The 25,804-nt window shown below is 42.4% G+C and overlaps 1 protein-coding gene across 1 annotated transcript in view; it reads left to right on the forward strand.

Annotated features, from left to right (window-relative positions):
• The first annotated feature begins 12,249 nt into the window (after positions 1–12,249).
• The window catches only part of ELOVL5 (ELOVL fatty acid elongase 5), a 53,669-nt gene continuing 40,114 nt past the window's right edge, over positions 12,250–25,804 (forward strand). The window contains exon 1 of the mRNA XM_039320331.1: positions 12,250–12,513. The gene's annotated coding sequence lies outside the window, so the exon portion shown is untranslated. The remainder of the gene's footprint in view (positions 12,514–25,804) is intronic.

Genomic DNA, 25,804 nt, shown 5'->3' on the forward strand with positions numbered 1-25,804 from the left:
TCCACAAGGGGGAAAATACTTTGGGTAGGTACCTTGTACAGGTGGAAAAAATAATTAGGATTGAAGAGAGGTTCAGCTCTCACCCAGTTTCATCCGCACTACTTGACAGGTGCCTGGTGGTAAGTTTGACTTCAGCTATCTGAAGTGGCGGGCCATATTTCTATGCCGGTCTGGAGGGCTGCCCCGGATCGAGTGGAAGGGCTACCACCCTCCTGCAATCAAGCAGGGGTCCCCTCCTTGCTTGTCACCCCTAGAGGGTGACGTTCGACCCTTTCCAGAGTCCCCCAGCGGTGCAAAATCGGATGTGGAAGATGGAGCTCGCCTTCCAGCGGCCGCAGCAGCCACATCAGCAAACCAGAAATCAAAAAGTTGATCAAACTTTAATGATTGTTAAATGAATGTTAAGATCTGAAGCTTTATCTTTGGATGTGGATGAAGATACACTAAAGGACTTTGATCCAATTCCAGATCAAAGAGATAGTCTCACGGCTGGTGAACCAGCATAGTGGATGTTATCTGCTATTCCAATTTCATGTGCTGTTCCAAAGACACATTCTTTCAATATTATGGTTTTGACTAAAAAGGAAAGAGACAGATTCCAGACCTCTATGAAGTTTGGGGGAGACTGGACAGATTTATTACAGTTAATTGGCAATTACTTCTGCTTGCACTTTGATCAGAAGGTAGACATATTTTGGAGGCATAATTTACTATATTTAATTAAACAACAATTGGCTAGAGACAATATTAAGAAAAAAACATGGATATTTGACCTAGGATGATTTGTTTATAACTTTTGGGATGATTTAAGATAGATAAGATGCCGTGGTAAATTTTCTATGATTACAATAACAGCTTATTAACAAAGAGTTTTGAAACGCTAATTTTGTTTTGTTTTTCCTGTTAACTATTTGGTCATTTATATAACATATAGAAGACAGGTCAACAAATTGCAAATAGATTTAGTAGTTTAAATTTTTTTGGAGGGTTTGTTTCACAAGGGATGAGAACTAATTGTGGGAAGTCAGCCCCAGAGAAGGAAATTCGAAACAAGTCCGGTTACTGGTGAGTCAGGGTTATTTCAGGCATTGATTGATACCGGGTGCACTAGGTGCCTAATTAGTAGGGAGGTGGCACGGCAGATGCGCATTAGGGTGACCCGGTTAAAGCCTCCGATTCGTTTCGAACACGTAGATGGGTCCCTCCTGGGGGGAGCCCCGACCACCTTGGTGACGGAGCCTGTAAGGATGGAGATAGGTGTCCGTTGGGAGGTAATACGATTTATAGTAGTGCCTTCTATGTCCGAACTTATCATCCTTGGTTTAGCATGGTTGGATAAATGGACTCCGAACATGTGGTGGGCGGATGGGTCCCATCATTTAAGACTTGCAGTAGGTCCCCAACCACCCCACCCATGTGAGCATAGTGAGGATAGGGCAAGCGAAGATTCGAAATCGGTGCTGGCTGGGAGTGATCCTGGATATCCGGCGGTGTATAATGATCTAGCAGCAGTCTTTAGCGAACAAGAATGTAATAGTTTACCACCCCATCGGTCAACGGATTGCGCAATCGAAACTGCTCCTGGGGCGAAGTTGCCGAAACCCAGGATGTATCTGATGACATTCTCGGAGCTACAGGAAATGAGGAATTACATAGATAAAAACCTGATCAGGGGCTTTATAGAACCGGCACATTCCCGGATAGCGGCCCCGGTATTATTCCAAGGGAAAAAAGATGGAGGATTAAGGTTATGTGTGGATTTTCGGGGCCTTAACTCTGTATGTATAGAACAAATATATCCCCTACCATTGATGAAAGATCTCCTTGCCCATCTAGCTGCTGGGAAAATCTTCACAAAGTTAGATCTCCGTGAAGCATATTATAGGGTAAGGATTAAGGAAGGGGATGAGTGGCAGACGGCGTTTAATTGCCCGCTGGGCAGCTATCAATTTAAAGTGATGCCTTTCGGGTTACAAGGGGCCCCAGCTGTATTTATGCAGCTTATTAACGAAGTTTTGCACGCTCATTTGTACTGGGGTGTGCTGGTATATCTGGATGATATACTCATTTATTCTCAAACACTGGAGGAGCATGTAAAGTTGGTGCGCACTGTGTTAAAAAAACTGTTAGACGCTCGATTATATTGTAAGCTATCAAAGTGCGCATTTCACAAGGAGCGCGTTGAATACTTGGGATTCCGAGTTTCAGCAGCCGGTATAGAGATGGATCCCAGTAAAGTACGAAGTGTATTAGAGTGGCAAGCCCCGAAGACCCATCGCCGGTTACAACGGTTCTTGGGGTTTGCTAATTTCTACCGGCAATTTATTCCCTCTTTCGCTGATGTGGCACTGCCGTTGACCCAACTATTGCGTACCAAGCATACTGCAAGGAAAGCCCGCCCGGGACAATCTTTGGACTGGACTGTCGCCTGTCAACAGGCATTCGAGTCCTTAAAGACATTATTCACTCAAGAACCTGTATTAGTACATCCTGATCCGGGACGGCCGTTTGTGGTACAAGCCGATGCGAGCGACGTAGCGGTCGGAGCGGTCTTATTGCAACGTAATGACCAAGGTACCCTACAACCTTGCGCTTATACCTCCAAGAAATTCACCGATACAGAAAGACGCTGGGCGGTATGGGAAAAAGAGGCGTTTGCCGTGAAATGGGCCCTGTCCACATGGCGCCATTTGTTGGAGGGCGCACAGCATCCCTTCGAGGTGTGGACAGATCATAAGAACTTAACGGTTCTCCAAACACCGAGATTAGCTCCCAAACATGTTCGTTGGGCGCAATATTTCCAACGATTTAGGTTCCATTTTAAAGTTGTTCCAGGGGGGAAGAACTTCCTAGCGGACGCACTCTCCAATCTACCGCAATACGACAGCAAAAAGGAAGAGGTGGTCCAGGCTATTATGCCTCCTTGTGATGTTGGGTTCATACGGGCAGATGCCTGCGCAAAGACGATAGCATTCGAGGATGAAGTAAAGTCAGCTCTGTTGAATGACTCTTGGTTACTAGCTAATCCCGGATTGTTGACCTACCGAAATGGTTTGGCCTGGTACGGTGATAGGTTATACGTACCACAGAAGTTACGGGACCGAGTATACCACCGGTGCCACGATTCCAAACTAGCAGGCCATTTCGGGTTTTTGAAAACATTACATTTAGCAAGACGTCAGTTCTGGTGGCCGAGTTTGAGGAAGGACATTGAAAGGTATGTGAAAGGGTGTCACGTTTGCGCACAGGCGAAGGTAGTCCCTAAAGAACCAATGGGTTTAGTCCAATCAGTATCTAATCCAACTCGGCCATGGCAGGACATTGGGACGGACTTTATAGTTGATTTACCAAATGTAAAAGGATATACAGTTATATGGACGGTGGTTGATTTATTTTCAAAGCACGCCCATTTCATACCGTGTAAGGGACTACCATCAGTGAGGAAATTGGCTAAAATGTTCATACAACAAGTTTTCCGATTGCATGGAGCGCCTCGCCGGATTATTTCGGATCGGGGTGTCCAATTTACAGCTCATTTCTGGCGGCGATTTCTAAAATTTATTGGTACCACACAAGGGCTTAGTTCTGCATATCACCCTTGTACCAATGGGGCAGCAGAGCGGGCCAATGCGGCTATAGAGCGATATCTACGATGTTACGTGTCCTACCAACAGTCAGATTGGGTAGATTTTGTACCATTTGCAGAGATCGCATATAATAATGCGGTACATAAAAGTACTGGCCTAACCCCATTCCAAGTGGTTTATGGACATGACATTGCTCCACTACCGGAATGTAGGGCCCGGGAAACCCAGGTCGGTCAACCAAATGAGTGGTTGTCGCAAGTAAGTAAGGTATGGAGTACAGTACAACATGCTCTGGAGCGGGCAGCACAGACGGCAAAATACCAGGCAGATAAAGGTCGTAGAATACCAATTCAATTACGGGTAGGTGACTTAGTGTATCTGTCAACTAAGTATATTAAGTTACAGGTGCCATGCAGAAAATTAGCACCAAAATACATCGGACCATTTCGCATAATCCAGATCCTCAATCCTGTGACGGTGAAGCTCCACTTACCGAAACTACTTGGTAAGATACATCCGGTTTTCCATGTGAGTTTGTTGAAGCCCATGGGAGGGCCACCCCATGAGAAACCCCCAGGACCTGTCACGCCAGGACGGTATGAAATACAAGACATACTTGATTCACGAGTGAGGGGGGGTAGACTTTATTATCTGATATTGTGGAAGGGATACCCTCTATCCGAAGCCTCTTGGGTAGACGAACAGGACATATCCGCTCCTGATCTGATCCGCAGGTATCACAGAACACTACCACATAAACCAGGGGGTGACTAGAAAGTTTATTGTATGTGTACACTGGCAGGGTTAATCAATTTTCTATTTTTTACTCCAGGGGGCCCTGTGATGAGGGGGGCCGAATGTCAGACCCAGCGTGATACCTACCTTCCGAAGTTCAGTCAAGGTTCCATGTGTTCCAGCCGAGTCCGGTGGCTTCGTGAGTTACATCGCCATCAACGATATGAAGGTGGTGCTAGGGCGTCCGCAGCGGCAGCTGAACGGGTCATGTGACCATCTCACGTTGACAGAAAGCAACCGGACGGATGCTACGCAGCAATAGAATGCGAGAGGAGCCGAATGATTTCAATACTGTTATGACTTGGGTCGCTGGAACCATGACTCTGTGATTGTTAGGAATTGGGTCGCTGGGTCTCACAAAGCTTAGATGCCAGGATAGAAAGGGGGGGGGATAATATGGAAAGAGATTAAGTCCGAGACTGTAGGAACGAGAATGGTGTGAATGTAACACCTGGACTCAATGTGATATTGAACATAAGTGCTAGCTGGATTGGGGCGTGGTTAGAGCAGAGGTCTATCACGAGGCGGGTCTGGGGCGTGGTACAGGTGGAAGCTAATTGACTATTTAACTGTTACTTGGGGTGTGTATTCTGGGCGTGGTGGAGTAATGTATTTAGGGCAATGGATGGAGTTTCCTTTCAGTGCTAACTTCGTTTTCATCATAGTGAATAAAACTTGTTGAATACTGCAACGTTCCTGTTTCCTGGCTTTCGTGAAGCGCGGTTAGGACGTTCTGTCATTAATATTAAAAAGGGCAGAAAAATATATTTCCTTCAAGGATCTTAAAGAGACAGAAAAGCATGCCCAGTTTTCCTTGATAGCCCCAGGTCTCCCTCCCCCAAGCAGAAGCCAGCCCTGTAGAAATGCAAATGTAAAACATCAGGAAAGTTGAAGCCAGAAGCGCAAGAAGACAAAGACCTAAAATCTGCATACCCCACCCACACTCTAGGAGCCATTAGCCCCATCACCAGGGAAGCAGGATATGATAATAGGACTAACCCATCCCCATAAAGAATACCAGAGAGGCACACCTAAACTCAGGTCAGAATACGTGACACAGGAAATAGCCTCAAAATTCATGCCACAGGAACAGGAAACTATTCCAAAAAAAGGCTAGAGAGGGTATAAAAACCTACTACCCATGTGCTCAACCCTTCTCTTTTTTTCTCTGGTCTTTCCTGCAAGAACCATCTTTCTGCCTCTTCAATAAACTGTAACTTTCTTCCCAAAGCAGTCGCCATGTTGTTTATTTATCCCCGGCTTGGATGAACCAGGATGAAGACTTTTCTTTCAACATAATGTTGTAGTAATATATTAATCAGTATTCAACTAGAATGGATAATACATGTCTTATTTTTTATGCATCTTTTTAATGTTTTGATTGTTTTGTGTTTTGAGGTGTGTTTTTTTCCCTTTTGTCCTTTTGTATTTTAATTTTGAGTTCTGTATTTTGTATTTTAACTGTTTTGACTAGAGTGGATAATACATGTATACCTTATTTTTATGCATCTTTTTAATGTTTTGATTGTTTTGTGTTTTGAGGGTTTTTTTTTTCTTTTGTCCTTTTGGATTTTGAGTTCTGTATTTTGTATTTTAACTTTGTTTTGAATAAAATAAATTTAGGCTTAAAAATATATACAATAAGTCATTCTTCAGCAGCTGTTTCAAACATTACCAAAGCTTCCCCAATTTAATCTCCTGTTTTCCACGACACTGCCTTATCTGGATACTAAGCTTCCTTTATGCAACTGTACCCTCTATTTTCTGTACTGGAAAATGCCAAAGGCACAGTATTCAAAGTAACATCCTTCTGCAAAAATCCCCCCAAGAGATGGCAACATTATGTTAGTTGCTCTTTCTACACCACAGGAAGAGTTGGGTTCAATAAAGAATCACTAAGGAAGCTAAGCTCTAAGAGGGCCGAATGGAGGAGTCAGTGCAACAGAACAAACACACTAATGGCTGAGAATCACTAATAAATGCTCACCATGTGGCATCCCAGTACATGAGCTAATGTTCTCAGGAACACTCCACCAGGTAAGAAGGGTGAATAACTGACAAGAAAAATAAGAAAGAAAAATATGCAGCCCATAAATACCCAAGGACTTTTTTGTTAAGTTTCAGAAATGCTGTGCTTTTTCTTTTTGTGCTGTGCTTTCAGCTATGACATTGGCACGGGGAGAATTGTTCTTGCTCTCAAAGGTTTGTGTGCTTTGTTTAAAAAAAATGCAATCTCACTGTTTTCCAAATGCCTACTTGGGAAAGGGGAGGGAAGAGGAAGGTCGAAGGTAAACAACATGCAATAGGCCACTTTATCAAATATTTAATGACACGATATTCAGAAATGGTCAGAGGAGGCTGAGAGGCTCAGATTACAGTAAGGCAAGTATTTGAAGTATGTTTTAGGAAGATTTATTATTTCAGACTGGTGTTTGCGGGTCAGGTGGGGTCCACAGGTAGCCTAAGGTGAAATTGTCTAGAGATAAGGAAACTTGGAGTCCAACCTGAGCTAAATATATCCAACTGGGAAAGGTTGAATTAAAATGAATCCTCTCCATTAACCTAATGTGGACTAGCGATATTTCCTTCCCCCCACAAAAGGAACAAAGCAATCTCCAGTCAAGAATTCTGGCACAAAACCAAGTTTTCTTTGGGGAAGCCACGTCCCTTCAGAAAACACAAGAAAAAATGACATAATTTCATCATGGAGTTAGCTTTGGCTTTGTTCCTGAAGCATTTTGACAGCTCTGTTAGGGTCACTGTAACAATAATGCTCTTTATATTTGTACAAATGCTAGCTGGGAATTTTGGGAGATGCAGTCCACAGAACTTAAATATTGCTGACAGAGAAAACACTGATTAAGAACAATTATTATAGCAGCATTCCTCAACTTAATAGAGTCCATGTAAATCAGACTGTAACTTGCAATATCTCTGGCCAGTATAGCCAGCTCTGGAAAGAACTAATGATTTCTTGAGGTTCAAACAAAATATTGCAAGTAACCCAGTTTTGCTCAAAGGTCATTTCATTTACTATGACCACAGAGCCGTGACATTTTCAAGACACATTTGTCATACTGTGTGCATGGCTTCAGTGTGAGAATCAGAACATATGCGTTGGCTGGGTACTTTAAGGACTTCTGCTTTTATTTTAACCAAATTGGAGGGAGGGAGGGAGGGAGAACTGAACTATCCTTTGTTTGAGACTTGTATCAGCATTTTCAGATATGGTTTGAAAATTGAACTAACTTTTTGGAAGAAACGAGCAGGCTTGCATTATACCATTCTATTTTTAAAAAATGTAAAAATTGTACATAAAAGTAAAGGATGAGCAGCCTTCTCAAACCTTCTCAGGTTCGAGCATTGCAACACTGCGCAGCTTTTAAAAACACAGCAGTCTTTGTGCTCCTGCAAACCACATCTGCCCATTTACAAGACATGATGACTAGGTTCACACTGTAGATCTAAGCTAGGGTTTGATCAGCCGTAAACCTTAAACAGGTGAGGCAGCAAATGGTAGTGTCCACTTTGTTGAATACGCCCACAAAATTATATACAATACATCCCTACATTACGGATATTTCAGAAACATCTTAAAGCAGTTTTATCTTAACAAATCTTTGGCCCAACATGACTGCTTGAGGTATTGAGTTTCTAGTGTTTGTATTATGATGTTGGGCTTGGGGTTTTTGTTAGTTTATATATCGGTATATTGCTGAATACCATCCAGTGTCCTCCAGGATTGAAGTAAGTTATAAAAATACAAGTAAATAAGTTATAAAAATACAATTAAATACATAACTAAAGAGACCAATCAAATCATAGAATGACTTAGCATGTGACATGGGTCAAGCGTATATAACAGAGGGGTTTGTGATAATTTCTAGGAAGCCTCAACCAAAGGATGAAAGTAGAAATCTGAGCATCTGCACTCCATGGCTTTCTCTTACCTCCATGCGTAACTGAGACTCTGATCTACAAAGTCCCAAAAATATATCAAGTTGCAAGTACAAGAGTCACCACGTCCTCAACATTCCATCATTAATCTTAAGGACAACTGAACAATTCTTCCCATCTATGTTCAATTTAGAATCAGGAATAACTGTTGAACTGTATGTACAGTTAAAGCTCTATTTATGAACGGAACGAGAACCTCAACAATGACTTTCTATAAACCACTTTTGTGAGGCACTTTATACAGCCTCCATTTGTTGTTTTGTAAACAATCTGAAGGAGAGGACTTTGACTTTCAGATTTTATTTCAATCAGAAAAGAGAGTCACAATATATTGTATTTGCACAACCATTCCAGAACTCTTCTATTGATGGAGACAAGGATGTAAGTTACCTTTATCTTATGCTAGCCAATGATTTATTTAAACAATTAGTTGAACAAATCATAATCACCTGATTCAAATAGCATGTTAAACCATTCTCCAGGTTTGATAAAAATGAAACTATATTATGGTTTAGTACTCATATGAACTCAAACATTATAGCTTAACAAGTAAGTTTCTAAACTTTAGGGGCCAACTGGCATATTTGGAGATTTGAGAGTCTGTAATGGATGCCAACAAAATGATTTCCATAATGGCTTTTTATGAAAATATCCATTTATCCTAAAGCAACTCAGTGACACTGCTCCTAGCATCTGCTTTTCTATCTCAGCTAATTTCTGTGGAGATTCTCAATCATCCAGGTCATGGTTTTCTCAAAGGTCCTTTTTCAAAAGGCAACTGGACTTTGTTTTTCCTTGAAGCCGTTTCGCTTCTCATCCAAGAAGCTTCAGTCAGAACTGAAGAAGCTTCTTGGATGAGAAGCGAAACGTCTTCAAGGAAAAACAAAGTCCAGCTGCCTTTTGAAAAAGGACCTTTGGCTCAGCTAATTTCCATTTTCCAAGCAGATGGTCACATTGTTAAAAAGAATGATTCTCCCTTCCCCTCTCATTTTAATTTTTTTAAAAGAACTTCCTACTACAACCATTTGTTTAGTGACTGTTCAAAGTTAGAACAGCATTGAAAAGTGACTTATGACCATTTTTCACACTTATGACTATTGCAAGCATCCCCATGGTCACATGATAAAAAATTTGGCTGCTTAGCAACTGGCTCTTATTTATGATGATTGCAGTGTCCTGGGGGTCATGTGATCCCCTTTTGTGACTTTCTGACAAGCCCAATTCACTTCATAATACTCTTAACAACTGTAGTGATTCACTTAACAGTGGTGGCAAGAAAAATCATAAAATTGAGCAAAGCTCACTTAACAACTGTCTCACTTAACAACTGTCTTGCTTAACAATATAAATTTTGGACTCAATGGTGGTCATAAGTGGAGCACTACCTGTATGTTCAGTCCCAAAAGCAGTCTTAAAAAGTCCTAGTTTAAAAAAAAAATTTTTTTTTTAAAATGCTTTCAAACAGGGGGTAGTAAGTCCTTGATATGCTCCAGTTAGGATGTTTCCTAACATGAGGACATGGAATGTCAAGTTAGACAATAAGATTTCTTTTGATATATGAGCTGCAAAGACAGTATGATAATGCACATTTATTGCCACCTGCCCACAGTCTATGATGGGAGATGAAAAAGTAACTTTGGCTGCTCAAGTTTATACATTATTCTAAGTCATAAAATGCCTTTGTGTCTGGCTTACCATGCTCGCTTAGCTATTCTGGCTTGTAATTTACAGTCTTACAGCTGGAATAGGCAATATTTGGCTGGCTGGGGGCCTCAGGAGAGCTGATATACAGGGACTAAGACAGGATTTTCTGTGTTCCTCTGAAACTGGACAACAGGTCACGTATGGAGGCCTATCTTTAACTAAATTTAAGTTAACCTCCAGAAGAGATTTAAATTACACTTCTCATTTTCCTGCTGTCACTAGAAATCACATTGGTCTGGGGTGGTGCATCCAAGCTTGATATGAGCTCAAGTTGCTCAGTCCTGGTTGAGATTGTTGTTTGAACTTGACTATGACTTATTCAACAAATCAAGACCAGTATAAGCCATGATTTCTTGCATGATGTGAAACTCCTTCTGCTTTGGCATTTATCAAACTTGTAAACTGCCCATCTCACCTGAGTGATTCCAGGTGGTTTATATATAAAAACCAAAAAAACATAATAAAAAATGTTTCTAGGCTGGCACCTTCACCACTACACCAGACTGGCTTGTTACATGTATATCCTGCCTTTCATTCAGAAACTCAAGATGCAAGGTGCATAGATCCATTTCTTTCCCTGTGAGTTAGGTTAGACTGAGAGTAGTTGGTCCACCAATCATCCATACCAAAGGAGGGACCTGTGAGCCTGGGTTTTCCCACTCTAAAGCTCCCTTTCACCGAATCTCTCGTTGTCCTGCCTGAATAATGCTAACTGAAAAGGATTTTAGAGTTGAGATCTTTTCCTGCAAATATCTATAAGCATTACAGAAACACTCCAGGAAGGTATGCTCTGGTATGCCTTCTAAACTTTCCCTCGGCATTGCAAATGGAAAAGATGGGGGGAAAGTGGGTTATAACCCTTTTGTCGACTCCTAATTAAAAAAAAAAAAAAAAAGACAGGCGAGGAACCAGCCCAAGTCACCTCATCCTCTCGCCGGCTTTCACCGCGTCAACCGCCGTCGGAGGTTGTTCGGTCAACGAAGGCAAAGGGCCCACCTCCTCAAGGCTCGAAGCGCCGCCCCCTCCGTCGCCCACCTCCGATTGGCTACGTCCGCTGCCGGGCAAGTGGGGTGAGCCGCGGACTGTGCTTTGCCGAAGGGAAGCGTCCGCCCCCGAGCCGGGCGGAGGGACGCTTCAGCGTGGAGGGCGATTCGGCGTTGCTCTCCTTTAAAGATACTTTGAAGGCGAGGGAAATTGCTTGGCCTCTCGGGGATGTGCACGGCTGCAGGAAACAAAGGTCGGCAGTGAAGCAACCGGCTTCAGATCGCACATCTTTGTGCACGCAGCCACGCCCTTGCACACGTCTTGCTTCCAATACGATGCAATCCTGTTCCGGTTTCGATCCTCTCACTTTTTTTTCCTATTTTTAGCGTCTATCAGGCGCTTGGTGCACTCAAAACCAAGTCGTGTTTTGCAGCCGGCTTAGTTTCCCGCCCTGGGCTTTTGCCCGACGCTTCTTTGCCACCTCGGGCTGCATTCACGCAACACGCTCCACCCATTTGCTTAATCCTTGGGGGGGGGGGGTTGTACGGTGCATCGACGATTCCCATGTTAGGCCAACGGGCTGGAGTTACACAAGGTGCTAAAAAGCATGGTTAGTAGTAAGTTGGCTTGGCACGCAGAGCAAGCGTACCTTTTTGATTCATAAGCGACCTAGGGTTGTATGATCGTAGCCTACGATATGCAAGGCGTGGAATTGCTCTCAGCGCGCCCTGAAGCCTAGTTAGGGTCAGGTGCACACATCACTTTGCCCCGTGCGAGCAGTCGGCGTCCTTACCGCTGAAATCTTTCTAGCCCGCGATCGCTACAACCGCCGCTTTGCAACCGCAGCGCTGAACGCTGACGCCTAATTCCCCCTACCCGTCTTTAAGGGCAGCAAAGGGTGCAATCTTTTCAGAACAGTTGTGCAAGCTTTTAAACAACTAAACCTAAGGAGGACGGGCTTTACTTAGGAGTAAGTCCCGTGAACTTTGTGAAATCCTCCTCCCCCAACCGAAAGCATTGTAGGGCAGCGTTCTGCAAACCATGCATAAGAGGGTTCTTTTTTTTCCTTTTGGATTTTTTTTTTTCTTTCTCCCGGGACTTTCCATTGTCTTTCAAGTACCCCTTTCTCCTCGCGCCACATCGGCATGACGTCATGAGTCCCCCCCCCTTTCCTAGATCCCTTCCCATTTGCCTCCAGCCGCCCTCGCTACGTCACCATCAGCCCACAATTTAGCCGGAGCTCGCGCTCTCCTCGCCTTCCCCTTCTTCCTCTCCTCCAGCGGTGCCGGAGCCCGCTGCCGCTTAGACCCGCCCCTTCGCCCTTCCCCGCCGATCTCTATACAGCGTGACTGAGCCGCCGCTGCTGCCGCCTCCTTCGCTATTGCCGGAATCCGTTGCTCGCTGCCTTAAGTTGCCCGCGGAGGCCGAGGACGCGAGGAAGGTGAAGCGGAGTCTTGCCAAGCCCTTCGCGCAGGAGCCAGGCCAGGTGGGCCTCCAGGAAGGGAGGGAGAGCCGGGAGGGGAGAGGGTGGGCATGCAGCTGTTGATCGCCGGGGCGGATGCTCCCTGCTTGGGATCTGCCCCGCGGGGAAGGGAAAAGCCGGGCGGAGCACCGCATCTCCGTCTCAGGCACCGCGCCGGTTACTTTGGAGCCCGTCCTTCGGCGGGCCAAGTATCTGAGAGCGGATCCTGGCCTGGGGAGCGGCGGCCGAGGATTGGCTGAGTCCCGCTGACAGCCATCGAGGGCTGTTCGACAGGCGCCGGCCGGGGTGGGGATGAAGAAGCGGAGGGTTCAAGCGGGATTTGCGCAACCTTGAGAGAGCTCCGGTGCTGTGTGGGGCTCGCTTCTTCTCCCACCCCCTCTCCCCGAAGGCCCATCGGGATGGGCTCCACGTGCATCCGCCCTTCCTTCGCTTTACCGTTATTGCTGGGCGTGCAGTGGCAAAAGCGGAGAGGAGCCGAGGCGGCCTAGGGCGAGTTTCGAAAGGGAAGCCTGCGAACCAGTTGCTGCTTGTTTTCTTTTCCCGGCAGAAGCGGCCAGCATTGCAACAAGTGCTGCATGCAGCGCCGCGCTCCGCGAATCTCTGCCGCAGCTGGAAGGCTGAGTGGCTGGCAGGCACTTGGCACGGGGACTGGTTTCCACGCTTGCAAGGGGAAGGCGAGCTCGGGCTTTGGAACCACAATTCCCAGAAGCCTTTGTCGCTAGTCGAATTGGCTAGGGCTGATGGGAGGTGAAACCCAAAACATCTGGAGGGCACCGGGTTGCTTCTTCTGCATTAGAAAATAAGAGACAGTGCAGTGAATGCATTTCAGTCTTTAGAGGCTTGCTTCTTTGAACTAAGTCCCTATTGGAACTGGATGCTTGTGTGTGATGAATGTGCACGTTGGTGTGGGTTGGAGCAGGTAGCCTTGAATTGAGGTTGGCTATGGTGATTGGGACTTTTCAATAACAAAGTATTTAGTCAGAGCTGAACTGGGTTTTGCAATTAAATGATGGTTGAATGTGGGTTTTCTGTTTGAGATCCCAGTCCAAACGTTGATGATAACTGTCCTATAGCAATGTTTTTCAACTGTGTGGAGTTCAACTCTCAGATTTTCCCAGGAAGCATGCAGGAGTTGAAGTCCATGCAGCTTAAAGTTACCGAGATTAAGAAACACGGGCCTATAGTCTTCATGATAAGAACATATTAATGTATGATCTTAACTGTTGCCTGCAACCATTCAGTCATTCTGCTCCTTAAACAGGTGATTGAGCCAACTCTTCCAGGATTTAAATACATGTAGTCCTTGACTTGCAAACATTCATTTAGTGACCATTCAAAGTTACAATGGCACTGAAAATTACTTAATGGGCAGTTTTCATACTTCTGATCATTGCAGCATCCTCATAGTCACATGGTCAAAATTTGAGTGCTTGACAACTGACACTTATTTGGTTGCACTGTCCTGGGGTCATGTGATCACCATTTGTAACCTTTGCTTCCAACAAGCAAAGTCAATGAGGAAGCCAGATTTGCTTAATGACTGCATGATTCACTTAACTGTGGCAAAAGGTTGTAAAATGGGGCTAAATTCACTGAACAGCTGCCTTGCTTAGCAATGGAAATGTTGGCCTTAATTGTGATTGTAAATCAAGGACTACCTGCATATGAATAATTTTCCTTGACTGGCAAATATTCTTAGTCAACAAACACATTTAGATTGCAATAGTATCTACATATTTCTAGTTGTGCCCCAGTGATTGACGGAATTGCATTAAAGTAAACATGCATATGGTTGCTTTTTGAAACTCTAAATTTATCATCTAATTTACTGTATGGCTGCAGATTAAATTGTGCTGATATTAAGTTTTATTGACATATCCGGCAAACATTGTTCTATGAGCAGCACACTTGTAAAACTTGTTAATCGTCTGTTGCTCAGATTGCAATCTCCATCAATCAGAAAATGCAAAAGGGTATTCATTAAGATGTATATGTGTAAATACAGATTTAAAATGTATTTATGGAAATACAAACTTAAGGATCAGTCAGTGCTGTGTGATTTAGATGAAGGCGGATATCTCTGCTTTCAACAAAGAAGAGTTTTTGATTGCATCAAGGGAGATAATCTAATTAGACTGCATTGAAAAGCAAATGTGGTCTATCCTTTCTCCAAAGGTGAATTTCTGTGTTTTGTAGGTGTACTTAATTGGGGTGTTATATTATTTGTTGGAGGAAGTGGGGAAAATTTTGAGGCAACATCTAGATAATTATTTTTCATACAATTTTGGCAGAATTGTATAAATATCTTGGAACAGATGTGTTGGTGCAGGTATAATCAACAAATTGGTAATTTGTCTTTAAGATTTTGTTTAATTGAGATATTGTGGTTATGATTAGATGTTGGTCTATCTGAATTACTTTCCTTCGAGATTTACAGAAATAGACTGCCCCAAAGGGTGATAGCACTTACTAAATATTAAGTTGCTCTTGTTAGACAAAAAGATAGAATTCTCTCTTCTCGGAGCTTAACTGCACCTGGACTCTTGCAATACAAAAAGTTTGGAACTGCATGAATCACAGTTTTGTAGTTTTGAAAGGTAACACCATTGCTTAGTCAGCAAGAAAGCTTGGTCTCATGATACAGTATAAGATCTGTCCTGACTTCTTTAAGAGAAATCTGCTGATTATGGGAAGTTTATTTCAATGAAAGAAGAGACCAGTAAGATAATATAGACCTGAGAGCTGATCTTAGGGTCCTGTTATACCATAAACACCAGAATAAAAGTATTGCTCGTGGTTGCTATTGTACTTAGATAGGAAAAAGCACAAGAATTGTAATGATGAGTTAAACTTGTGAGAACAGTAGACATTCCACAGTCTTATTCCCAGTAGCTATTAAGGACACCACACAAGTCATGATGTTATGCAAGGATAACTTCCACATTTTACTTGTGGCTGGAAAATGATACTTAGACGTTATGATGGCACAAGGGCTGTGCAACCTGTAACTTGAGGACCATGTGCACCACTGAGGATTCAGTTGCATAACCCATCTGTCCTTAGCAACCTAGAGCTAAGAAGAAATTTCTTAATGATTAGAACCATTAACCAGTGGAACAACCTGCCTCCAGAAGTTGTGAATGCTCCAACACTGGAAGATTTTAAAAGAGACTGGACAACCATTTGTCTGAAATGGTATAGGGCAGAGGTGTCAAACTGCTGGCCCACTGGCCTGATGCATCATAGCGAAACTGCACCCACCCGATTGCTGGCAATGGCAAAAAAGTCACGATATATTGCGACACGTCACATGACATTGCGAGTTTGACACCCATGGTATAGGGTTTCCTGCCTGAGCAAGGGGGTTGGACTAGAAAACCTCAAAGGTCTCTTCCAACTCTGTTATTGTTATTGTTAAATACTATTGACCACCAGTAATAAACCAACATCTTCTGCCTCATTCTGTGACTTTGATGTGTCTGTTCACTTTACTTATTTTGCTCTCATTCATTTATTGCTAACCTGGTAATTCATGTATAAATAAATGTCAACCCTTCAAGGTTGTCCGGATCAAGAAACAGACTGCATAAGAAGACTAGAACTTTTTTTTTTTTTTTGAACTAAGCAATTATAACAGAATCATGCAAAACTGATTGTGACTTTCCTCCCCTCCTTCTCACACCTCCAATGAGAAGAGCCAGGCTAAGGAGGAGTAAGAGACTATCGTAGGAGTCTCTTCCTAATTCTGTCTCCTTTCCTGGGGTTCAAGAAATGCTTGCGCTCTTTTTTTTTTTTTTTTGTAATGTGAATATTTCCTCAAGGTCATCTCCAAAGTGTCTGTCTCAAAGGGAGAAAGTTGCTCTTGAGTTTAAGGTAGGTGAAAATTAGTAGTTAAATAGTTATTTGCAAAAACATTAATAATCAATTATGCCTTTGTCTCCATCACCCCTTAAAGCAGTGGTTCTCAACCTTTTTAATGCCGCGACCCCCAACCGGTCGTAAGTCGAGGACTACTCAACTGGTGCAGCACTGTTTGCAGAATGGGACTTTTGGCGGGCTCAGCAGGGCAGAGACAGCCTGGACAATTCCTATTGGCTTTTGAAAGCCAATAGAATTAGACTCTATTCAAGAGAGTCTATTCTATTGGCTTTCAAAAGCCAGTAGAATAAAAGGGAATAGCACAGCTAAGGAAAAGGGGGGAAAAATGGCGAACTGCGTTGTTTGGTGACCCCCATGAAATGGTCGTTCGACCCCAAATGGGGTCCCGACCCACAGGTTGAGAACCACTGTCTTAAAGCATTTTGTATGGCTACACCTAGTGCAGCTTCTAGCATGATGTAGCCCTCATCTCAAGAATATTTGCATACTTCTGACCTACTTAGGGATATCTTTCAGGATCCAGATTATAAAAACCAGCTTAAAAGCTTCTTTACAGAGGTATTTATTAGTTTCTGCCTGCCATTCTCAGAAGGGAAGATACAGGGTTTTTCATCTATTTCTGCATTTCTGTTTCCTGTCTCAGTGTACTTGCTGGGTTGGGAGTAACTTTAAATGTATTTGGAGTAGTTTAACTACTGAAGAGAAATGACGTAATCCCAAGGTGACTATTATTTGCATAAAACTTGCATAAACGTTCAGAAGGAAATAGCGTTTTGCCCCAGGTAATTAGCAGCTTTGTAGTTGCGTAATCCCTTTGTTAGAAATAAATGGCTTCATTTCCCTGAATCTGGGTTTAGAACAAGAAGGATGGTGCAAAATATTTAGCAGCTGGTAATTTTGTAATGCCATACTTATTAGATAGAATTGCATGGTACACTGATCAGGCAGGCTGAATAATAACACTGGACATAAGTGCAATAATTTGTTGGAAGAAATCTTCACAGTGCATAGATCTTTAATAATTTAATTTGTTGCATTCTAATTAAACTGGGGCAATTTTAGCTATTATTTATTTGGTTGGCATTAAGGACCTAATTTAGGATAATGTGTGATGAGCTAATATTAACTTGTTATATGTTTTCTTTATATATGAATGACAGCAGCAGAACTTTTTAAGGAAGTCTGCCATCTCACAGAATATAAAATTGAGATGAGGCATTTCAAATACAAATTAATATTCTGGCCCACCTAAATTTGATAGAAAAAATTTGAGTAGTTCTCTTTCACCAATGGGGAGACTTTTCACCCTTACGTTGACATCAAATAAAATCTAGAGCAGGACTGGTGAGATGTGAGGAAGAGGAGAATTGCAAAAACTCAGCTGAGGGATGAACTGTACTCTTGTTTCTGTACAAATCAAAGTCACTTTAAGCCTTTGAATTTCTGCCAAGGAATAGTGAATATGGAATTTAAAATGTGATCCTTTCCAGCACCTAAGCTTATCCAGAGCTGCCAATAGCAGTGGCCCAGATCTCCTACATTGCTTTGTAATGCACTGGATATAAATAATAATATTGACTTGACAAGAATTGGGAACCAGATGACAGTATTTTTGGAAATCTACATTTAATTCAGATTTGTGTTTCATAGTTTGAAGGTAATGAAAGCAAAGATGACACATAGGAGGAGGAAATAGGGAGGGGTGGAAAAGCTTAATGGGCATTAGGCACTATAAGTGCTGTGGAATCTTGCATGAAATAATTTTGAATAAGCAGGCTTCTCTTTATTGCCTTTTCACACCAGGATTTCCAAGACAGTTTTGATATTAGAAACAGAAGATCCAGATGGTTCTTTTTGCACAATAGTAAAACTGTGATTTAGTACAGGTAGTCCTCAACTTACGACCACAATTGAGCCCCAAATTTCTGTTCCTAAGCGAGATAGTTGTTAAGTGAATTTTACGACCTTTCTAGCCACAGTTGTTAAGTGAATCATTGCAGTTGTTAAGTTAGCATGGTTGTTAAGTGAATCTGGCTTCCTCATTGACTTTGCATGTCAGAAGGTTGCCAAAGGAGATCACACGACTGTGGTCATAAATACAGGCCAGTTCCCAAGCATCCGAATTTTGATCACATGACCATGAGGATGATGCAACACTCGTAGGTATGAAGAATGATCATAAGTCACTTTTTTCAGTGCCATTGGAACTTCAAATGGTGCTTGGCTGAGGAATTCTGGGAATTGAAGTCCACAAGTCATAAAAGGGCCAAGTTTGAAGACCCCTGCTATAAATGAACTGTTGTAAATTGACAACTACATGTATTTGCTGTCTTTTTAATCAAACACCAAATAGCTGTTTCTCCCTTTCCAATGATAAGATGTATTTATTTAGTTATTATTTATTATTATTTATTTATTTTTCACATTTTTGAACCATCTGGCTCCCTCAAAGAGGGACTATTTGTATAATATGCATGTATGTATTATAAAATGTATAACAGACAAGGAGAGTTCATCCTTCGAGATTGTAATTGCTGATTCAGAGTAGGTTATAATTTTAAAGACCTTTTAGAGTTCTTGGTGAAGCAGGGCTTTCTTTCATAGCTTATTAATGCATGACAATTATGGTTCTGTGCCTTATATTGCCTCCTGACTGACTAATTAATTAATTAATATGCCACTCATCTCACTTACACTGAAATACACAAGCTTGGGAACCAGGGAAAGGTTTTATAGCTGGGTGGAGGAGTGAAGAAGCCATATACATATTCCTCCACTTAAAACCACAATTGAGCCTAAAATTTCCATTGATAAGCAAGACATTTGTTAAGTGAATTTTGCCCTATTTTGTGATGTTTCTTGCTACAGTTGCTAAGTGAATCATTGCAGTTGTTAAGTTAGTAACACAGTTGTTAAGTGAATCTGGCTTCCCCATTTACTTTGTCAGAAGGCTGCAAAAGATGATCACATAATCCCTGGGACAATACAGCTGTTATAAATACATGCCAGTTGCCGAGCATTTCAATTTTGATCATGTGACCATGGGGATGCTGCAGTGGCCATGTGAAAAACTTGTCAGAAGTAACTTTTTTCAGTGCCTTTGTAACTTTGAACGGTTACCCAATGAATGGCTTGTAAATAGAGAATTACCTGCACAGTTCAAAATAGAAAAGGCATTGTCTGAGTAGATGACTTCATCTTTTTTCAAACAGCATTTGAAGCAAAAATAAATTGTATTCTTCTTAAGGAATTACTGGATGGGTTCCATAGAATCAACATTGCAGAACCTTGAAATTCTGGGAAAGTAATGTTTGATGCATAAGAATGCAAGTAATATATGCCGAACAAACCTCTATTCCGGGGAACGTTGTTGAAGTAATGATGAACTCTCATGCTGATATTATTAGAATGAGAAGATCTATCTTTAGTAAGCCTAAGACTTGGGGTTATAATCTCTTTCTTTACACAAAAGGTTGACATATCATGCTAAAGCATATCTTCCTTTTTTTTTTTTTGCTTTAATATGCTGTATATTGTATGCTATATGAAATCAGTCAAGGGGATTTTTAATCCATGATTTTGGGGCTTGTGCAATGTGTGGCTGGCAAAGTATTTATTTATTTAATTTATATGCCACCCATCTCTCTACCCAGAGTGACTCTGGGCAGCTTACAATCTTTATTATATGTTGAATTGTGGCATATTCTTGTTAAACCAAACCATGCCCCGGTGTGCAATGTGAGCCAAGTCATGCGTTCTTTCAACGTTCGAGAAAATCTTGCCAGCCATACGGAATTCTTAACTTTGAACCTAAGCTGTAATGTCCTTGGTTTGGCATTAGTTTAGTATGTTGTGTTACAAAAGCATGGTTTATTGCTGAACTAGCAGAGTGTGATTTATCTAGCTTATGATTAAAGTAAACATAGCTTAATGTTAGGTCTGGTAAATGCCCTCAATGGCATTTATTGATCTCAGGGATTTTAAAATAAGAACTTTTGAAATCGGAAGACACTGGAAATATTGCCCGCTTATGTAAAATGTCACTCAGTACCTGCTTAGTTGATATCCGAATCACATTTAAATGTTCTTTTTTAAACTATTGTCTGGTAACCAAGTGTTCAGATAATATATTTTCTTTCTCTAAACAGTTCTTTAGCTGGAATTCCCTTTCCATGTGACAGCCTGGATTACCAGTAGGAGTTTGCTTTCTGTTTTGATGCTATTGTGTCCAATTTCCCACTTGTTTTAAAGCTGCAGGAACTGGTAGTTTCAACCATCTCATGATAGCACATTAAGTTTGTCTTACCTCTTACATGCAGAAGAACTACCGGGTAACTAATGAAGCTGAGTGTCGCAATTTCCTTGTCTTCACATTTTCTCCTTAACAATAAATGGCAAGTTTTCACTTTTTAGTTATCCCTGTGTAGTGTGAGTATTGTTTTCTATATGTCTATCCATCTCTTTTAAAAAAAAACAGCATGCACTGTCTTCGTGGTAGATGTGATAAATTGGCTACTCAATAGGTGTTCTAGGACTCCTTGCTTTGCTGCAATTCAGTAATATATCTGCAGCTCTGAAAATTATAGTACATAACAGTGTTTCTGTTAAATAAGTTCCTTGCAGAGAATTGAGTTATTCCTACATTTTCAGATTCATTTGCAAAAAGGTCCTTCAGAGTACACGGGGTCACAAATAGCAGCATCCATCTACTGTGCAGCTCATTAAAACTACTGTGTCTTTCTTCAGGATCATGCAGCTATTCCCAGGACCATTCAGGATACAGGGTCCTAAACTTTCTGCCATCGTGCTTCCCTTTAGTGTAATGGCAATGTACAAATTCCCCTAAAATAATCCAAATACAGGCAGTCCTCGACTTGCAACCATTTATTTAGTGACCATTCCAAGTTAGAATGGCACTGAAAAAAGAGACGTATGACCATTTTTCACACATGATCAAAATTCAGACACTTGGCAACTGGTTCATGTTTGTGATGGTTGCAGTGTCCCAGAGTCATGGGGTCACTTTTTGTGACCTTCTGAAACGCAAAGTCAATGGGGAAGACAGATTCACTTAACAACTGGGTTACTAACTTAACTGCAGTGAGTTACTTAACAGCTATGGCAAGAAAGGTCATAAAATGGGGCAAAATCACTTAACTGCCTTGCTTAACAATAGAAATTTGGGGCTCAATTGTGGTTGTAAATCAAGGACTATCCGTACCCAAATGAACACCAATGAACAATGGAAACAATACAATGACAATTTGGAAAATGTGGGTCTGTTGTAGGAATGCTCTTCGCACCTCCCCTGGACTCTGCCCCACACATACTGAAGGGAGGTGCACCTCACAGTTTGGGAAAACCTGATTGAGGAGTTTAACATAATAAGATCCCAAATTGTCCTATAAGTAATTGAGTGCAGGTCTTTTGATTCAGTATTGATGTGATTTCTGCATCTTGCACTGGTTAATAGTATAGCTGCCACATTTGCTTCTGAGATCTTTAGAGGCTGTTCTCATGGACAGCACGTTGCAGTTTTCAAAACCGGAAGAAACCAAGGTCTCACCAGATCTAACTGGCTCAGGAAGTGTCTGAGTTCACTTTCATCTCTTTCATAACTCATTTCACATCTATGGAAAGATACACCTCACCATAACTCCAGGGATAACCGAGACTCAAGGAATACTTCAAAGAGGAAGCCTATTTTTTCAAGGAGAATCAGAAGCGAGTTATACCTCCATTGGTTGAAGTGTAAACTTGAAATGGAAGCTGGTTCTCTCTCTCTTTAAGTAAACAATGTTTTCAAGGTCATTCCTATCCACTTGCTTCTTGGTGGCGGCCTGAAAGGTTAGGAAGACAGGACTTGCTTAGAACAGGGGTCTCCAAACTTGGCAACTTTAAGACTTGTGGACTTTAACTTCCAGAGTTCCTCAGCCAGCCATGCTGCTGGCAGAGGAATTCTGGGAGTTGAAGTCCACAAATGTTAAAGTTGCCAAGTTTGGGGACCCTTCTTTGGCTTAGAGCAGGCATGTCAAACTCGCGATGTCATGTGACGTCGCACAACATATCGCAACTTTTTCCCCATTGCCGGCAATGGGGTGGGCGCAGTTTCAGCGTGGGCTGGCAGTTTGGCATGCCTGGCTTAGAGGAAAGGATGCCCATCTTCACACACTCTTTAAGAACCTGAATTTGGGTTAGATGGCTCTGGGAGTTCTGAGGAATTTGGACGGGATTTTTTCCCCTCCCTAAATGGATGCTGTTTTTAATTGCAGGAATCATGTTTGCATTTATTGTTGCTGTAATTTTATAAAACTGCCCAGCGACATCTAGAATAGGACAACCTACAAGCTTGCTACATCTATAAACTCTTGATTCTTCTTCAGAAAAACAGCCCCCTAGCTTATGCAAAGAGTTTTCTCAGTCCCCTATTTAGCATTGAGATTCTCACTGAGGACCAAAAATACCTCCAGGATGATTTAATCTTTTTTGTCTCCCCCTGAAGACTTACTTAGAAACAAATGCAGGTTTATTAATTTATCAATTAATCTATTAAATACAGGTTTATTAATTAATTTACTTGTTTGCATGCTGCCTTTTTATTCCCAAAGGCTTTGGACAACTAACAGTATCAAGACATAAAACAATTCCCCAATCCCAAATACATATAAAAATAAAAAGATAAAACAGGTACAGCAAACCTGTAAAATACAAACCTGTACCCATGAACCTCATTTCAATTACCCCATGCCTTTCTCATGTGTGAGACAAAACAAGTAGATCTTTACTAGTTTTCCTAAAGCCTAAGAGTTGGTCAAATCCCTTTTAAAGCCCAGGTCAGTAACTGAAAACAGATGATTTAGAGGCCCCATCTGGTGACAATTCCATAGGAATGGGACTTGATGTTTTTAATGTGATGGACAGGCAGGTGGATAAAGGAGAAAGTGGTTGCTTAGATAGCAAGGAGATATGTACAATAGGAACTTAGAGGTGACAATCAACACCTTAAATTGCAACCGGTAATTGGATGGCAAACAGTTTCAGCTCCTGAATCAATACTCTTCTATGGGGAAGGGAATGAATGGCCTTGAAGGACAGAAGGAAGAGGTGCTGTCAAGGCAGTGGATAGATAAAAGAAGCTTGAACCTGGAAATATCTAAGACAGTGGTTCTCAACCTTTTTAATGCTGCGACCCCCAACCGGTCGTAAGTCGAGGACTAAACCGGTTGTAAGTCGAGGACTAAACCGGTCGTAAGTCGAGGACTTTCCCTGCCTGGGAGCGCTGTGCATGTGTGGTGCCGCCCCCTGCGCCGGCTGAGGCGTAGCTGGCAAGCGGCAGAGACGGAGCAGGCCGACCACTGGCTGGGCCACCAGCTGGCCCAGCCCAAGGGAGGTAAGGCACCCACCGGAAAAGGGGAAAAAAATGGCGGACAGCCTTGCTTGGCGACCCCCGTGAAATGGTCGATCGACCCCAAATGGGGTCACGACCCATAGGTTGAGAACTGCTGATCTAAGAGAAACCCTTTCCTAGTTCACAAGAAGATAAAAGGGAAGAAGGGTGAAGCACATAGTCCTGCAAGGTTCTGTTACTACAACTGTTATACTAAAAGTAATACAGAACAGCATGGCGTTTCTTACTTAGTCTAGTCTACCTCTTAAGGGCTAACAGGATATGACACACCAGTCATGGTTTGGGCAGCCATATTTTGTATCACCTATAGTTTCCAAATGTTCAAGAGTAGCCCCACGTAGAACACATTGCAGTAGTCCAAACAGAAGGTAGACTAGGACATGAACACTTTCCCAGTTACAAGTAGCTATGCAAAAGCCCTCCTAATCATACCTGCAACCTGCTTTTCAAGCAGGAGCAGATGGATTTATGGATTTGGGTTCAGGTCCAAATTAGAGGCAATTTGGGTACTGGACAATCATCTTGCAGTTTGAAGATTTGCAGCATCCTGCATTCATCTGATTGCCATTTGTGACCTTCTCTGCTGACTTCCCACAAGCAAAGTCAATGGGGAAGCCAGCAGAGCAGATCATAAGTAACTCTGGTAAGTCTCCCCCACCTGGTAGCAGCCATTCCTGGCTGGCGGTGCTCATGCTGTGTTGGCTACCTGCATACCTTCCTAACTCAGCAGTGGCCACACATGGCCACATCCACACTGTGCTTCGCCAGCCACCCACACATCTCCCACTCCAGGCTGCAGCCCCTTCCTGTCTACTGGTTTGCTTGTGAGCCACCTGGGATTTGCAATTTTCTGTTGGGTTCCCCATGTGTCCAACATGACGTCACGGAGTGCTGTTACCTTCCCACCAAAGTGGTACCTATTTGCCCTAATTTGCATGCATTTGAACTGCTAGGTTGGCAGGAATTGGGGCAAGGATGGGAGCTATCCGTCACGTGGCACTTGGGTCTTGAACCTGGATTGCCGGCTTTCCATTCAACTTGCCCAGAGTCTTAACTGCTGGCCTCCGTGCCGCCCTAAGTGAGAATGACCTGTATTAAATTTAGTAATCAGTAATTTATCGAGTTATCAGCTGACCGTATTCTTCCTCTGTACCTAGTTCTGTTCACAATCAAGTTTTGATGGAATTAATGGTGTCTTTTGTATAATGCCTAAATGTAGCATTCCTCTGTAGTAAAGCAATGAAATTCCTGGGATTTTCTGCTAATCTGTGCAAGCTTTTAAATGTCACGGAGTATAAAGAAGCAACAAAGAACATAAATAAGAACAGCGAACCGATGTGCCACTGTAATAAGTGTTATTCTGTTCCTGCTCTCTAGTTAGGGCTACATAGACCTATACGGTCCAGAATAAGTGTTATGTTGCTCAGTTGCAATCTGTGTCAATTAACTGCCGTCTCTCCCCCACCCCCATATCAAATTGGACTCATGTTTAAAAAAACAACAACCACAAATTCATTTTTCATCGGTTTTGGTCTAGGCAAGAAAGACCTCGTTGTCAGGCTTTCTAAGCAGCGTACATTGGCCTTTTCTGTGTAGTATAGTTTTATCCTAGAGATATTGTTGAGTGCCTAATAGACTTGGCAGTATTGCATCACTGAAAATGTACAAGTGGGATTTGTTCTGACTGCACCATTTATGCAAAAGTGCTACGCTGGAGCCTGTACTGTACGGATAGAGGCATATTGTTGCCTTGTCAACTCAAAGCCTGTAAATAATTTTTCAGATTTTACATTGCTTCCTTCAGTTGCTTGACTCCCAAGAGCCACTGGAGACCAGAGGGGAGGAGGAATGCACAGAGGTAGAAAGGAAGAGGTCAGGAAAAATGGAAAAACTTGCAGGAATTTATCCAGTCTAAATTTAATCTATCCAACGCTGCATGCATCTGTACAGGGGTAGGAGCTGTGGTGTCCCACAGTAGCATGTACTACATGGCCCTGTCCTCTCTGC

Source organism: Crotalus tigris, unplaced genomic scaffold, assembly GCF_016545835.1.
Source record: "Crotalus tigris isolate CLP2741 ecotype Arizona unplaced genomic scaffold, ASM1654583v1 scf7180000023636.1099087, whole genome shotgun sequence".
Lineage (NCBI taxonomy): Eukaryota > Metazoa > Chordata > Lepidosauria > Squamata > Viperidae > Crotalus > Crotalus tigris.